Source organism: Mauremys mutica, chromosome 1, assembly GCF_020497125.1.
Source record: "Mauremys mutica isolate MM-2020 ecotype Southern chromosome 1, ASM2049712v1, whole genome shotgun sequence".
NCBI lineage: Eukaryota > Metazoa > Chordata > Testudines > Geoemydidae > Mauremys > Mauremys mutica.
Genome location: NC_059072.1, coordinates 153,417,906 through 153,432,468, shown reverse-complemented (window position 1 = coordinate 153,432,468; position 14,563 = coordinate 153,417,906). Strand labels below are relative to the sequence as shown.

The window sequence follows — 14,563 nt, the reverse complement described above, 5'->3', positions numbered from 1 at the left end:
CTATTAAATCATCAGAGGCTGAACACATGATCGCTTTCCTTTGCTGTGGTGGTGATTTGCTAGGTAATTTTAAAAGGGCCAGGTGTCTCTTCATGTAGCTAGACATGTTTTCAGTCAGCAACCTTGGTTGTTAAAAGGAGCCTGATGATAATTCATTGCTCTTTACACCCAGCTGTTGTTCTTTTCAAAGTATAAGCCACTGGCTAATTGTGAGGGAAAAGCCCAGTTCCTAATCTATAAGCGTCTGGTGTAGAGGCATTTAAATCTACCACTAGGTACTGTAACAAAGTTCTTCCTCTGCCTTGGTGGGTCCTGCACTTTCTGGTGGATTTGCTCACCTCAGAGGTTCATGGCAGCCCTCAGTTTGGCCACTTGTGCTAGAGGCTCAAACCTGCCATTCACTCAGCTAACCTCATCGCTGGCCAGCATGGGGGAAATGGAGAACAATCTCCACAGTCTCTGTTGTCCCACCTAGTGGGTCAGGGACAGGCCAGATCCCTTTCCAAATTAGACCTTTCCTTCTGGTGTGACCAGGTCAACTCCTCCTGTGTCAGATAGGTTGTTGGGCAGGATGGGGGGAACACGGGCCCACCCTCTACACCAGGTTCCAGCCCAGGGCCCTGTGGACTGCAGCACTCCCTGGGCTACTTCCCCATGGCCTCCCATCATAGAGTGACCAGGTGTCCCAATTTTATAGGGACAGTCCTGATTTTGGGGTCTTTTTCTCATATAGGCTCCTATTACCCCCAACCCACATTCCAATTTTTTACATTTGCTGACTGGTCACCCTGTCCCCTCAGAACCTTCTTTATCTGCGCCACAGGACCTTCCTCCTGAAGCCTGATAACACTTATACTCCTCAGTCCTCCAGCAGCACCCCTGCTCACTGCCTGATCCTTGTGAACCCCCCACTAACTAACTGATGGCAGGTCCTTTTTAAACCAGGTTTCCTGATTAGCCTACCTGCCATAATTGATTCTAGTAGCTTCTTGATTGCTCTGGGGCAGTCTCTGCTCTGGTGACTCAGGGAGCAGAAAATTACTCATCCAGTGACCAGTATATTTGCCTTCTACCAGACTCCTGCACCCAACTAGTCTGGGTCTGTCACAGTACCCATAAGATATTTTGGTAACATCCTCAAAAGCTTCTAGAAAGAATTAGGCCTTCCTGAGGTACATTTGCTGAGCAAGTGTAGCCATTTGTAATTTATCCCTGAGAGCCACTACCATCCCATAGGCCATAATGGCCAGATCCCACATCCTCATTCTCTGACATGTCAGTTTGAGAGTCTCCACTTGGGGGCTTCCCTTTTTATTTTTTTGTTTTCTCCTCAACACCTATTTTGCCTTTTAATATTTTTTTTTACAAAAACCCTGGATGTAACGTTTTGGCAGCAGTCTGTTTATCCCCCAAATGCTGAGCCCCACCCCCTTTGTTTCCCCAGCAACTACTGTGCAACCCTGTTCTTAACCCTAACACTGCCTCCTGTCAAACTCTGTGCAGTCCCTTTTGCATTCAGCCCCCTTTTATGCTCCTTTTTCTGCACAACCTTGTTACTCATGCCTAGGCAGGTTTGTTTAGAGCTACAGGTTAACCCTTGAAAAACTTTCACATTTTTTAAAGCCTTATGTATGTCTTTTGCCCCCTGGAGATCCTCTGTGGCAACTCCCAAGACAAAGCCATCTGTCACCCATCTCTTCAAAGAATCATAATTTTCACAAAGAGCGTTAACAACTTTGTCACTAACCCTAAAGAGAGACCATATTTCACCCACAGTATCCGATATTTCACAAGAAAACATTTTGGTAGTGTGTGAACTTTCAGTCCTTGTTTTTTTATTCACAGCCCCAAAAGCACATGCTCTGGGTTTGTGTTTTCACTCACAGTTTTTTCAGGGCTTAGTGCAGAACTGGAGGTGTGTTTGCATTGTTGCTTTTTACCAATGTTTTTTGCTTTGTCGTTTAACTTGATGTATCTGAGCATTGGGCTGTCTTGATGCTGTCTCTGTGGTCTTCTGCTGCTTTGTGGTGTCATTGTTGCTAAAGGTGTCAGAGCATATTCCTGGTTCTTCAGTGGCTCTGTTTGCGGTGTCTCTATAATTCTGACTATGGTATCATCAGGAAAGTATACAGGCCTCTCTGTCTCCAGTATATCTGCTTCAATATATTGCTTTGTTTCAAACAAAACTTCAGTGTCTGTTACCAGATTGTTTTGATCACTGCTGCTCTTAACTAATAGACATGTGGAATTTATGCATCCCTCCCTGAACATTCCCTTTGGATGTCTCTGGATGATAAACTGTCTTTACTTAAGTATTACAGTAGAACCTCAGAGTTATGAACACCTTGGGAATGGAGGTTGTTTGTAACTCTGAAATGTTGGTAACTCTGAACAAAACATTATGTTTACCCAAATCTGAATATTCATCAACACTGCTTACTGATACTTTTGCAAACCATAATATTTTATTCTGCTGTAATGCTAAGGACCTGAGGCATCTGTTTACACATTTGCTGAAGGCAATAGACCACACCCCAGGAAATTTAAAAAAATAGATTGATTAAACCAAGAACCCCTAGTCATACTGATGGATTTGTGTCAGCTGTCTTGTTCTCAAGACATGGTTTGAGATATACAGCTATAAAACATTATCATTTTTTGCTTTATTTTAAACACCGTGGGTTTTTTCGACCTGAATTGGCTACGAACATTCCATCTTTTTGTTGTAAAATAGGCCTTGAAAAAAAGAAAGAAAGAAAGAAAGAATAGCTAGGGTCTCAGAAGCGCCTTTTTAAAAAAATCCCCCTTGAAAGCTCCTTTGGGTATCCTTCAAACCCCCCATTTAAGGCCTCACACAGGCTTTGTAACAGAAACACAGATATGATCAAATACCTTTTCAACAGATATTTTCATTTACAGATGACACATTTTATTATATTTTATATCACATTTGTCCCATCACCATTCTCTAACTTAATCCTTTTAGATTTCTTAGAGTAGTCTTTTTCCTAAGCAGATGTGCAGATCAGGTGGTCAGTATAATGTAATAAGTGGATATCCTTCACTTTAGTAATTTTGTTTAAATACTGCCAGAGTCTCTAGCAGTTTGCACCGCATTTACCAAGACCACCCTTAGTGCTAAATTTTCTTTGGTTAAGCACAGGCATTGCATTGCATAACCTATGGCAATAACTGTGTTTAATAAGCTTTCCAAACACAGGTCAACACAGAGGTCCCAGAGCTTGCAGTTTATATCCTCTGAAGTCTAGTTGACACAGTCATGATGCCGTTGGCCTCGTGTATCTATAACACAGCCCTCACAATCTTCAAAAACCTTCTCCCTAAGACAATAATTAAGGACAGCATCAACAGAAATGTATAGAATAAACTGCTTAATTCTTTTACACTCCCGACGTGCCATGGATGCCATTAGCTGTATGCCTAGTGCCTTCCATAAAGCCAGATAGCTGTCATCCTCTTCATGGTTGATGTCCTCTTGAACAATTTGTCTTGCTGCTGAGCAACAAGTTTGCCCTGATTCATCTTTGTTCTCTAATGCAACATTCTTCAGGGCTTCCAGGGCCTCTAGAAAGGTGTCATCAAGCTGTTGAAAAATTTTCAGAACAGAAACAGGTGTAAGTCCCCTGTTTTAGATTTACACAACCTCAGGTCAGATCCTACTGCATTACACCCCCCTTGACCTCCACTTTTTAGAATCTATTTACCTAAGCAACATCTCCTCAGTTCACCTTATCCAATGGTGTCGCTGAAGAGGCCTTGTCACCTTCCCCCACGGTTTCAGACATCGGATGGGCATCACCCTAGTCAGTCTGGCTCACGATCGCATGGATCTCGGTGTCAGGTTCTGCCATATTCAGCAATGGCTGGGCTACAGGGCTCCATTTGGCCACTCTCTCCTCCTCAGAACTGTCTTTAATATTGCACTTCCTTTGCAAGTGACCGAGCACTCTCAAAGCTAAAATAAATGCCATAGTTCTCACAGGGGTGATGAAGTCTGCCTTATTTCCTTTCACCATTTCCACAATTTCTGAAAATATGTTCTTGAAACATATGGCGTCTTCACCACAGTGAGGGGCTTCCAGGGATGGTGCTGCTGACCAGCCATTTACTAAACTCCAGATGGTGGAGTTTCCAGCTACAAACTTGTGCTATAGCTATTCTGATTGGTACACAGTTCCCATCTGGATGTCCTACAGGGCTAGAACCTGTGTTGATTGGTAGAGTGTAGTTGGAGGAGTTCTTAGAGCAGTGGTTCTCAAACTTTTGTACTGGTGACCACTTCCACATAGAAAGCCTCTGAGTGCGACCCCTCCTTATAAATTAAAAACACTTTTGATATATTTAGCACCGTTATAAATGCTGGAGGCAAAGCAGGGTTTGGGTTAGAGGCTGACAGCTCATGACCCCCCCATGTAAGAAACTTATGACCCCCTGAGGAGATCCAACCCACAGTTTGAGAACCCCTGTTTTAGAGGGAGCACACAACCCTCTTCTGGATGGGTCACCCAACCCCTGAACTTTCCCTAATTGGTCACTCCCACTCTTGGGGATGTCCTGGGGCACTGGAACCCACTCCAATTGGTAAAGGACAATGGTAGAAGTTCTTAGAGGGGTCACATGACCCTGTTCCAGATGGGTCACATGACCTCTCCACTCTTGGGAAGGATCTGTGGTGCTGAAATCCCCTCTGATTGGTAGATGGTGGTAAGAGAAATTTTTAGAGGGGTTATTTGACACCCCTTGCTTCTGGCCATATTCCAGACTCTGGAAGTAATACAATGGCAGGGCGGTTCTTATGAGGCAGAGGTGGGGCTTTATAGGGTTAGGGGACGGGGTCAAAGTTTGAGTGACGTTGTACCCTTACATTTTTACTGTCTCATATATACTGACTGGAACTGGAGGAGTATATGATTACTAACAGCATAACTGATTAGAAACAGGGAGGAGATTTACTGAGTGTAATGGGGCTAATGCTGCTTAGCTTAATTAAACTAGAAGAGAAAACATTTACTGAGAATGTGGAAATTCTAGAAAATTGCCTATCCCTAAATGGAGTCAAAAAGAAAATCAAACAATTTCTGAATATGTGACTGGATTAAGGGAATTAACAGAGCACTGCCTGTTCGGAGAGAATTGAAATGGTGCCTTAAGGGACCAGTTGGTTTGACATAAGCAAAATGAAACAATCCAAAACCAGCTATTGACAGATTGATTTGACCCTAAAGCATGAATTAGAAAATGCTGTATCAGTGGAGATAGCTATTAAAGATTCCAGGAAGCTGCAACACCATCATGTGATATGTAACTAATAAACTGGTAGTCAAGCAGAAGGCACCACATGTCATCACTGACTGCTTTCACTGAGGGAATCAGTCTCACAATGCAAATGATGGTTGGTTCAAGGACAAACCCTGCAGAAACGGTAACAAATTGGGAGCACACACAGAAAATGTTCAGGTCAGTGCAAAAAGCACAACGACAATACCAGAGGATTTCAAATTCATCAGCCTGCAGATGACAACACAGAGTCAAGTGAGAATATTATTTCATCTCTACAACTGTAGTTGACTGTTATGTCATCTCAGACAATAAGTGAAGCGATATTTGGATTGCTTTAGAAGTGGAAGGATTAAGCGTTAAAATGGAGCTTGATACAGGATATGGTATTTCTGTAATTTCACACAGGATTATAGAGGCTACTTAAAGAGGTGAAGTTGCAGAAGAATCTGAGTACTACTAAATACATGTACAGGGAAAATCCTCAATCTCCTGGTTGCTATTACAATGAAGGTAACATATAACTATACAGCAGATGCAAAGAGTCTACGCTGGGACTTGGTAGAGAATAGCTGAGAGAGATTCAGCCAGACTGGTAAAGTATAAAATGACTTCAGGTTTAAAAAAATAATGAATTCCAGCCCAAAACAAAAATTAGCTAGACTTTTGTACACGGCAACTGGTATCTTTCAGGATGGTATGAGAAACTTAAAGCCCATGAAAGCAAAAAACTTTGCTTGAGCAATTTCTAAATTTTGCAAACGTCTTCCAGTGCCTTTTGCGATACGGCAAAAGGCAAAGTTAGAATTTCAGCACTTACAAGACTCTGGGATTATATCCAGGGCTAACTGGAGTGAATGGAGCATCTTAATAGTGCCAGTAATGAAAAAGAATGGGGCTTTCCCTATCTGTGGTGACATCAAGGTTACCGTAAACCCAGTACCGCATGAGTACGGCTAATGGAAAGAGAAGGGTTACATATAAACAGAACTGTAACATGGTTCCTAAGGACTAGACTAAACAAGTTAACCTTCTGTTTAAAGAAGTTTATCTCACCCAAATGTCCTTTGCAGTTTTCAACCAAGCCTGATTGAAATCCCATTTTCATGAAGGTAATCTCACTTTATAGGTGCAGGATAACAAGGTGCTTTTCTTGTCCCCCAGTTATAGTCCAGTAACCTGTCAAGTGCAACCCCAGATAAGGTTCTTTTCCTCCCACTGTTTTTCTTTTCCTGTTAAATTTCACAATCCTATATTTGCATTTAGCTGAGACCAGTGACTGATAGCTAGATAATTCTCAATTTATATTTCAACAGACAGATGGATAAACATCTCTGGTTTATTTCCAGTATATATGCATACCTTCTTACGTAGTAGCAGCACATACTTTTTACCATGATATTCACAACCAGTGTGGCACTGGATTTCCTTTGATACCTTACATGACATTCTTTGGTGAACCAGGATGTACATACCAGAATCAGGATATTCTTGGGACCTCTTTGTCAGTTGGCATTGAGGGGTTCTTAGATCATAGGCAATGCTGAGCTAAGCAGGTAGACAGTATAAAAAATCACTTGCAAGGTGAATTCAAGAGTCGTGAACAGAGGCAGGTAATAGCAGTGTTTCAGAGGACATGGCCATGGACTCTGTGCTTGTGGCAGTGAGACAGTGAGTGGTTCATTTGTTCCATCTGTGGGTTCTTTGTTTGACTATTTGTTCTCTGCATTGCTGGCCCCTGAGGAAGCAGCTGAAACAGGTCTGTTCGTTGTTGCCTCAGTAAGGGCCGCAAAGCTCTGACCCTTTGAGCTCTGCTGTTTGAAGTCTCTGCGTAGTTAATCAGGTGACAGGGGGGTGGATTTGAGCTGAGCTGAGCTAAGCAGGGAGACTTGGCATAAAAAGTCTCTGCTAGGCAAACTCAAGAACTGCCAAGAGAGGCAACTAGAAGGAGAGTTTTGGAGGGAGTATGGAAAGAGAATATGAGAGACTTTTCCTTCCTATATGCAATTTCAAGATGACCAGAGATGGAACAGTGGTGCAGTTGATGTACCATGTTTCCTTTCCTGCCTGAAGCCAGAAGGAACTTCCTGTGCATGAAGTGCAAGTTGGTGGCTGTGCTGGAGAAAAAGATTCTTGGACTGGAGTGGCAAGTAGAGATGCTATTGAGAATCAGAGAAGCTGAGGAGTTCCTAGATAGCCAGATTCAGGAAACACCAGTACTCCAGATTCAAGAAAGAAAGGAGCTGGCCATCAAGGAGTCAGGGGGCGGGGGGGAGAGGAAGTCAGAGAGGATGCCTGGAAGTTTGTAACCAGAAGAGGTCATGGCAGCATTCTATATTGCTGAACACAGATGAGGATGGGCAGGCTGTAGGCACCAGAAATTAGAAGACTGGGAGGAATTCCATACAGCTAAGACATTTCCAATCAATACCCAGGTTCTCAATGTGGAATCTGTGAAAGATGCCTCTCAAGATCCAACTTGTCCAAGGGAATGGAGAGATGTATGGAACACACCTGTGGATGGCAACCCATCCTGTAAGAAAATCAAGCTTGCCCAAAAAGAGTTCCCCAGTCATCCAAGGAAAACAGACGATCCTTGTTGCGGATTCAATACTCAGAAAAATCAAAAGACTATTCTGCAAGAGACAGGCGTACAACAGGATGGTGTGCTGTTTTCCTGAGCCAAGACATTACATGTCACTCAAAGATTGGATAGGCTTCTTAAGTTGCAGGAAACAATCCATTGGAGATGGTTATGTCTCACAGATAATAGGGGACTTCAGAGAACTCAGAAGCATGCTGAAGCAGAAGACTGTCCAAGCTGTTTTCTCTGAGGTCCTGTCCCACAAGTGAAGGAAGACAGAAGGCAGAAGACTCTGGAATTGAACTGCTGGCTAAGTGATGTAGGCTGGAGGGTTTTGGTTTTGTAGAACATGTGTCCAACTCCTGTGAGTGTGGGGAGGTGTATGGTTTGGATGGCTTCCATCTCAGTAAAGGGGATCCAATCTCTTTGTGGACAGGCTGGCTAGAGTAGTCAGGAGAACATTAAAATAATAACAAAAAGAGAGAGTAAAAAGAGGGAAGATATGAGCACTTGTTTTGCACAGAATTAAAATGTTGAGAACAAAATTAATGAAGGAATTGCAGGACAAAAAGAGAAGAAATTCTTGAATTGCCTATTCACCAGTGCTGGGAGTCTGGGTAACACAAGAAAAACTGGCATTGCTCATTTATGAGCATAAGTTCTATCTAGTTGGTATTACTGAAACCTTGTGGGATGATTTGCATGATTGGAATGTTAAAATCAATGGTCATAACCTATTTAGAAAGGATCGATTGGGCTAAAGGGGAGTGGGAGTAGTGCTCAATACAAAAATGGCATTACCTGTTTCCAAGTCACTGACAACTCGGACAAAAAAATATTTTAAATGCTTAAAGATCAATGTCCTAACACAGGGATCGGCAGCCTTTGGCCCGTGGCCCACCAGGGTAGCACCCTGGTGGGCCGGGCCAGTTTACCTACCTGCCGCATCCGCAGGTTTGCCGCTTCAGGCCAATGAAGGCTGCAGGAAGCGGCGCAGGCCCAGGGATGTGCTGGCCTCATTTGTTTCCCCTATATCATTGTTTTCCCCTCCCACCCAAAAATATAAAGAAATAGCAGAAATATTTATTGAGCACTTCTGCCTTTTTTTTGCATTATTGCTGATTACCCTTTCCATTTAGTAATGAACCAATGGTATTGTTAGGATTCTTTTTCTTCCTAATATACTAAACAACTCCTCCGTATTGTCCTTAACTTTGCTGGCCATATATACATTTACAGCTGTCTTCACTTCCCCTATAAGCTTCATTTTTTAACCAGCACAGCCTTCTTCCTCATTTGTGGGATTGTGCCTTATTTGCTTGTGCCCGGTTTACCAAGCCATCCAGATCACTTTGAATTCAGTGAATTGTCCTCTTCATCATTTATTGCCCTGAGAGGGGATAGATAGCTCAGTGGTTTGAGCATTGGTCTGCTAAACCCAGGGTTGTGAGCTCAATCCATGAGGGGGCCATTTGGGGATTTAGTTGGGGATTGGTCCTGCTTTGAGCAGGGGGTTGGACTAGATAATTTCCTAAGGTCCCTTCCAACCCTAATAATCTATGATTCTACTCCCCTAATTTTTATGGCATCTGCAAACTTTATCAGTGATGATTTTATGTTTTCTTTCAGGTTATTATCAAAAATATTAAATAGTGTAGGGCTAAGAACTGATCCCTGTGGGACCCCACTGAAAATGGACCCACTCATTGACTTTTTCCTGCTTAAAATTACATTTTGACACCTATCAGTTATCAAGTTACTGATCCATTTAAAGTGTGCCATGTTAATTTTATATCATTCTAGTTTTTTTAATCAAAATGTTGTGTGGGACAATGTCACATGTCTTATGTAAGTCATATGTAACTATATCATGTCAACACTATAGCCTTGTAATGTCATCAAAACTTGTAATGTCATCAAAAAAGATATCAAGTTATTTAGACTGGATCTATTTTCCATAAACACATGTTGATTTTCATTAATTATATTATATTCATTTCATTCTTTATTAATTGAGTCCTGTATTGGTCACTCCATTATCTTTCTTGGATTGAGGCCAGGTTGACAGATGTATAATTACCCTGGTCATCCCGTTTATCTTTTTTTAAACACTGGCAAAACATTAGCTTTCTTCCAATCTTCTGGAACTTCATCAATACTCCAAAACTTATTGAAAACCACCAGTCCAGTGAGCTCCTCAGCCAGATTTTTTTTAAATCCATGGATTCAAGTTATCCAGACCTCCTGATTTAAAAATGTCTAACTTTAGTAGCTGTTGATTAACATTCTCTTGAGATGCTAGTGGAATGGAAAGAGTGTTATCACCATAAGATGGGACTATATCATCTGTTTTTTCCCCAAATGCAAAACAGTAATATTTATTGCATGCTTCTGCCTTTTCTGCATTATTATTGATAATTATATCATTTTCATCTAGAAATGAACCAATACCATTCTCAGGATTCTTTTTGTTCCTAATATATTTTTAATTAAATTATTTCTTATTGTCCTTAACTGTGCTCATCAAAGAGGTCTCCTTATGTCCTTTGGCTTCCCTTACCAATTTTCTACAATTCCTAACTTCAGATTTATATTCATTACTATCAACTTCCCTTTTCTTCCATTTGTTATATGTATAAATTTTATTTTTTTACAGCTGTTTTCACTTGTCTTCTAAACAAGGTGGTTGTTTTTTAAACCAAATCATCTGGGAAGAAGAATTTAATCAGGAAAATATAAAGGATAATTGGGAATCATTTAAGAATACCTTATTAGATGTTGTGGTATTTGGGCATCTAATAAGGTATTCTTAAATTGTTTTTAGCTTTGTGGAATGGCCCTATTAAAACAACATATATACATGCCACTTTGCACATTATAAATGTGATCAACTTGTTATAATTGTCATTTATAATATTTAGACATTCCAAGGATGTTTTAATATTGGCAGCATGACACCCCAAGCATATGATACTCAAACTGAAGTCCCCCATGATCACACAGCTTTTTTTCATATAAGGAAGCGGTCATCCTGCTCCCTATTGTGATTTGGTAGTCTGTAGCAGACACCAACTAGTACTCCATCTTGTGCTGTTAGGACACAAATCCATAAGCAATCAATTTAATTTTCTTCCAAGTTATCAGTGACTCGAAAACAGGTAATGCCATTTTTGATACAGAGTGCCGTTCACCCTCCTCTTTTGCCCACTCAGTCCTTCCTAAATCGATTCTAACCACTGATTTTAACATTCCAATTGCGTGAATCATTCCATCATGTTTCAGTAATACCAACTAGATAGAATTTATGCTCATAAATGAGGAATTCCAATTCTTCTTTTTTATTACCTGGGCTCCTAGTATTGGTGAATAAGCAATTAAAGAATTTATTCTCTTTGTGTCCTTTGGTTCCTTGATTTATTTAATTTTCAACATCCCAATTTTAAGCTGATGATCATATCTTCCCTCTTTCTACCCTCCCCTCTTGGTATTAGTTTAATCCCCTCTTGACCACTTTAGCCAGTCCGTACTCAAGGAGATTGTGTCCCCTTCTACTGAGCTGGAGGCCATTCAAACTATACAGCCCCCACGCACCTTGTAGAAGGTGGATCAATGTTTCTCAAAACCAAAGTCACTTTATCACTTACTTATCCAGGGTTTCACTTCCAGAATCTTCTGCCTTCTGTCTTCCTTTGCTCGGAGAACAGGAAGGATACCAGAGAAGATGGGTTGGACATTCCTCAGCTTCAGCATGCTTCTGAGTGCCCTGAAGTTGTCTACTGTCTGTGAGATATCCCACAATGCAGTGTCATTTGTGCCAATATGAATCATCACCAAACATCACCAGTATTTCACTAGGAGGGTGGTGAAGCACTGGAATGGGTTATCTAGGGAGGTGGTGGAATCTCCATCTTTAGAGGTTTTTAAGGCCCAGCTTGACAAAGCTCTGGCTGGGATGATTTAGTTGGGGTTGGTCCTGCTTTGAGCAGGGGGTTGGACTAGATGACCTCCTGAGGTCTCTTCCAACCCTAATATTCTATGATTCTATTATCTTTATCTAGCAATTTCAAAAGCCTATCCAGTCTTAGCGTGATGTCTTGTCTCTTGGTTCCAGGTAAGCAGCCCACTGTCCTGTTGCCCTGCCTGGCCCTTGCTGAATGTTCTTTTGATTCTTCTGAGTACTGAATCACCAACAAGGATCTTCTGTCTGTCTGATGTAAGCAGGGTGTGAATAAGCTCTCCCCTGACATCTAGTGATGCACTGGGGGACAAGACTTCTGGAGCAGACCGTGGCTGCATAGACACGTCTACTCTGCCTGGGTGTTCGGCAGTCAGACCTGCTTTGCCAAAATGATCGATTTGGGCTGGTTTTGGGTTACAATTCAATTCATATTGGATGCAAGGATAATGAAATGTTGTTATCCTTATTATATGATTAAAGGGCAGCAGAACTGTACTTAGCATGCCTTGATTGAGGGTGTCACCCTAACTGAACCTCACTGCTAAGCAGAGGGTAAGGATGGCAAATCCCACTAAAAATGAGAAAGAGATGGGGGCTGGTGTTGCTACATGATGGTGTGGACTCTTCCTAATGAGTCCTAGACACCATTTGACTCTCTCTTCTCCAGTGTTTAAAGACAGGGCTGATTGGACTCAATTGAGAGTCCTTGTTTCTATTCAGTGATTACTAGAGCTGAAATCACTGATGAGCAAGTCTAGGGGCTAAGCCTTTAGACCTGGTATAGGCACAATGTTGCAATGAAAGGCAACAAAGAGGCAGCAGCTCAGAGGTTCCTCACTACCAAGTGAAATCACTAAGAGCTGAAATCACAAGGCTGGGCAAGATGGGGGAACCTCAGAACATGGCCTCACAGGAGTGGCCGTGAGTGGCAAGCAGCAGCAGTGATAACAGTGGCAAAGATGAGCAGCAGCAGCAGCAGAGGTAACAGCAATAGCAAGTGGTGAACAGCAGCAGAGATAACAGCGAGCCAGTTGCAGAGACATGGCAGCACAATGCCCCTGCCCTGGCCTTTCAGGAGTGAGAGGGGCACCCATGTGAATGAAGCGCTGAACTCTGGGTCTTCACTGACTAAGGACAATCAACTGTGAGTGGGGTAGGTGGAGAGCCATTCAGTAATAGCAACCATAATATAATTAAATTTAACTGCCTTTTTGGCGGGGGGGGAGGGGGAATACCAAAGAATCCCACCACAATAACATTTAACATCAGAAAGGGGAACTACACACAACTAGTTAAATGGAAATTAAAAGATATAGTCACAAAAGAGAAATGCCTGCAGGCTGCATGGAAACTTTTCAAAAACACCATAATAGAGGGCTCAAATTAAGGTATACCCCAAACTAAAAACATAGTAAGAGGACCAAACAAGTGCCACCATGGTTAAACAACAAAGCAAAAGAAGCCATTAGTGGCAAAAAGGCATCCTTTAAGAACTGGAAGTCAAATCCTAGTCTAGCATTGGCTTTTTTCTGGCTGGTCCATTGAATTAGGACTTCTTAATACTATGATAATGAGCACTTGCCCCAAACCTGATCTCAGATAAAAACTAATAGCCAGTGGAACTAACTGATGCAAGATATTATTGAGGCCAAGAATGCAGTAGGATTCAAATAAGTATTAGACATTTACGTGGATAATGAGAATATCCACAGTTATGCTACATAGTCTCAGGGCATAAAACAATCACTAAGAAATGTTACCTATGGACGGATTATTCCATAATTGGCTGCTAGGGGGTTTCTTGCACCTTCCTCTGACATACCTGATACTGGCCACTATCAGACAGAAGATACTGAACTAGATTACCACTGGACTAATCTAGTATGACAATTCTTATGTTCCTAATGCCCACTGTAATCTTGTAGAAAGACCCTCTTCTTTTTCCTGATTAAGATTTTGGAATAAGTAAGGGAAAGACAAACCCCGAAGTCTATCAGGTTTTTTCATGAGGCCCAATGGGAGTGTTTAGGAGTTTTTATAATCAATTCTTTTCTAGTTCTCCAGAATAACTGGGTGTTTTCAGTAAAGCTGTTGGATTTTTATGTTTGCATTTAGTCTTAAAGTCAAATTATTGGCTGCTCTGACCATTTGCAACCGTAATAAAGTGAGCAGGAAAGCATGTGGGGTAAATCAGCCTAGAAATGGCCATTAGACTTAGCCTATAACTAGGTGTAAAGAAATTGACTGTTGGGGTGTGGAATCATCTCCTAAGTAAGAGGGGAAGCCCTATTATTTAAGATATTTAACACTGACCTGGACAAAGCACTGTTTAATAGTGGGTAGGCAGTGCTCTTGCACTGACTCATGAGAGGATGGACTAGCTGGGACCTAACAGGTCTTTTCCATTACTAAATGCTCTGATTCAAAGGCATCCAGTGGTCTGAGACAGAAAAAGTAGCAGAATCCATGGGTTTCTGTCTCCCTACAACCTTGGGAAAAGGTCTGAAGGTGGTAGCTGACAGAATGCCGTCTTCCCCACTGGCCTTTACCAGCATTCAACGGTGTATTGATCTAGTAATGTATTCATCCAGCCATCACTTTACTTCTCCAAAATGTCTTTTCCAGGATATGACACACATACAGTACATGCTCTTTTGCCCTGGCTGAATCAGAGTCTTTTAAATGTTAGATTGAGTGCTCAGTATTTGTTTCTATCTTTAGCT

General features: G+C 41.7%; 1 protein-coding gene and 1 long non-coding RNA gene across 2 annotated transcripts in view; one reads left to right on the top strand and one right to left on the bottom strand.

The window, feature by feature from the left end:
- The window catches only part of CASR (calcium sensing receptor), a 176,251-nt gene that overhangs the window by 108,209 nt on the left and 53,479 nt on the right, over nt 1-14,563 (top strand). The gene's annotated exons all lie outside the window — the stretch shown is intronic.
- LOC123358375 lies at nt 2,907-6,991 on the bottom strand. The gene is made up of 3 exons (XR_006575721.1): nt 6,774-6,991; nt 6,355-6,477; nt 2,907-3,604 (listed from the first exon to the last, which is right to left on the bottom strand). It is a non-coding gene; the product is annotated as an uncharacterized LOC123358375 (long non-coding RNA).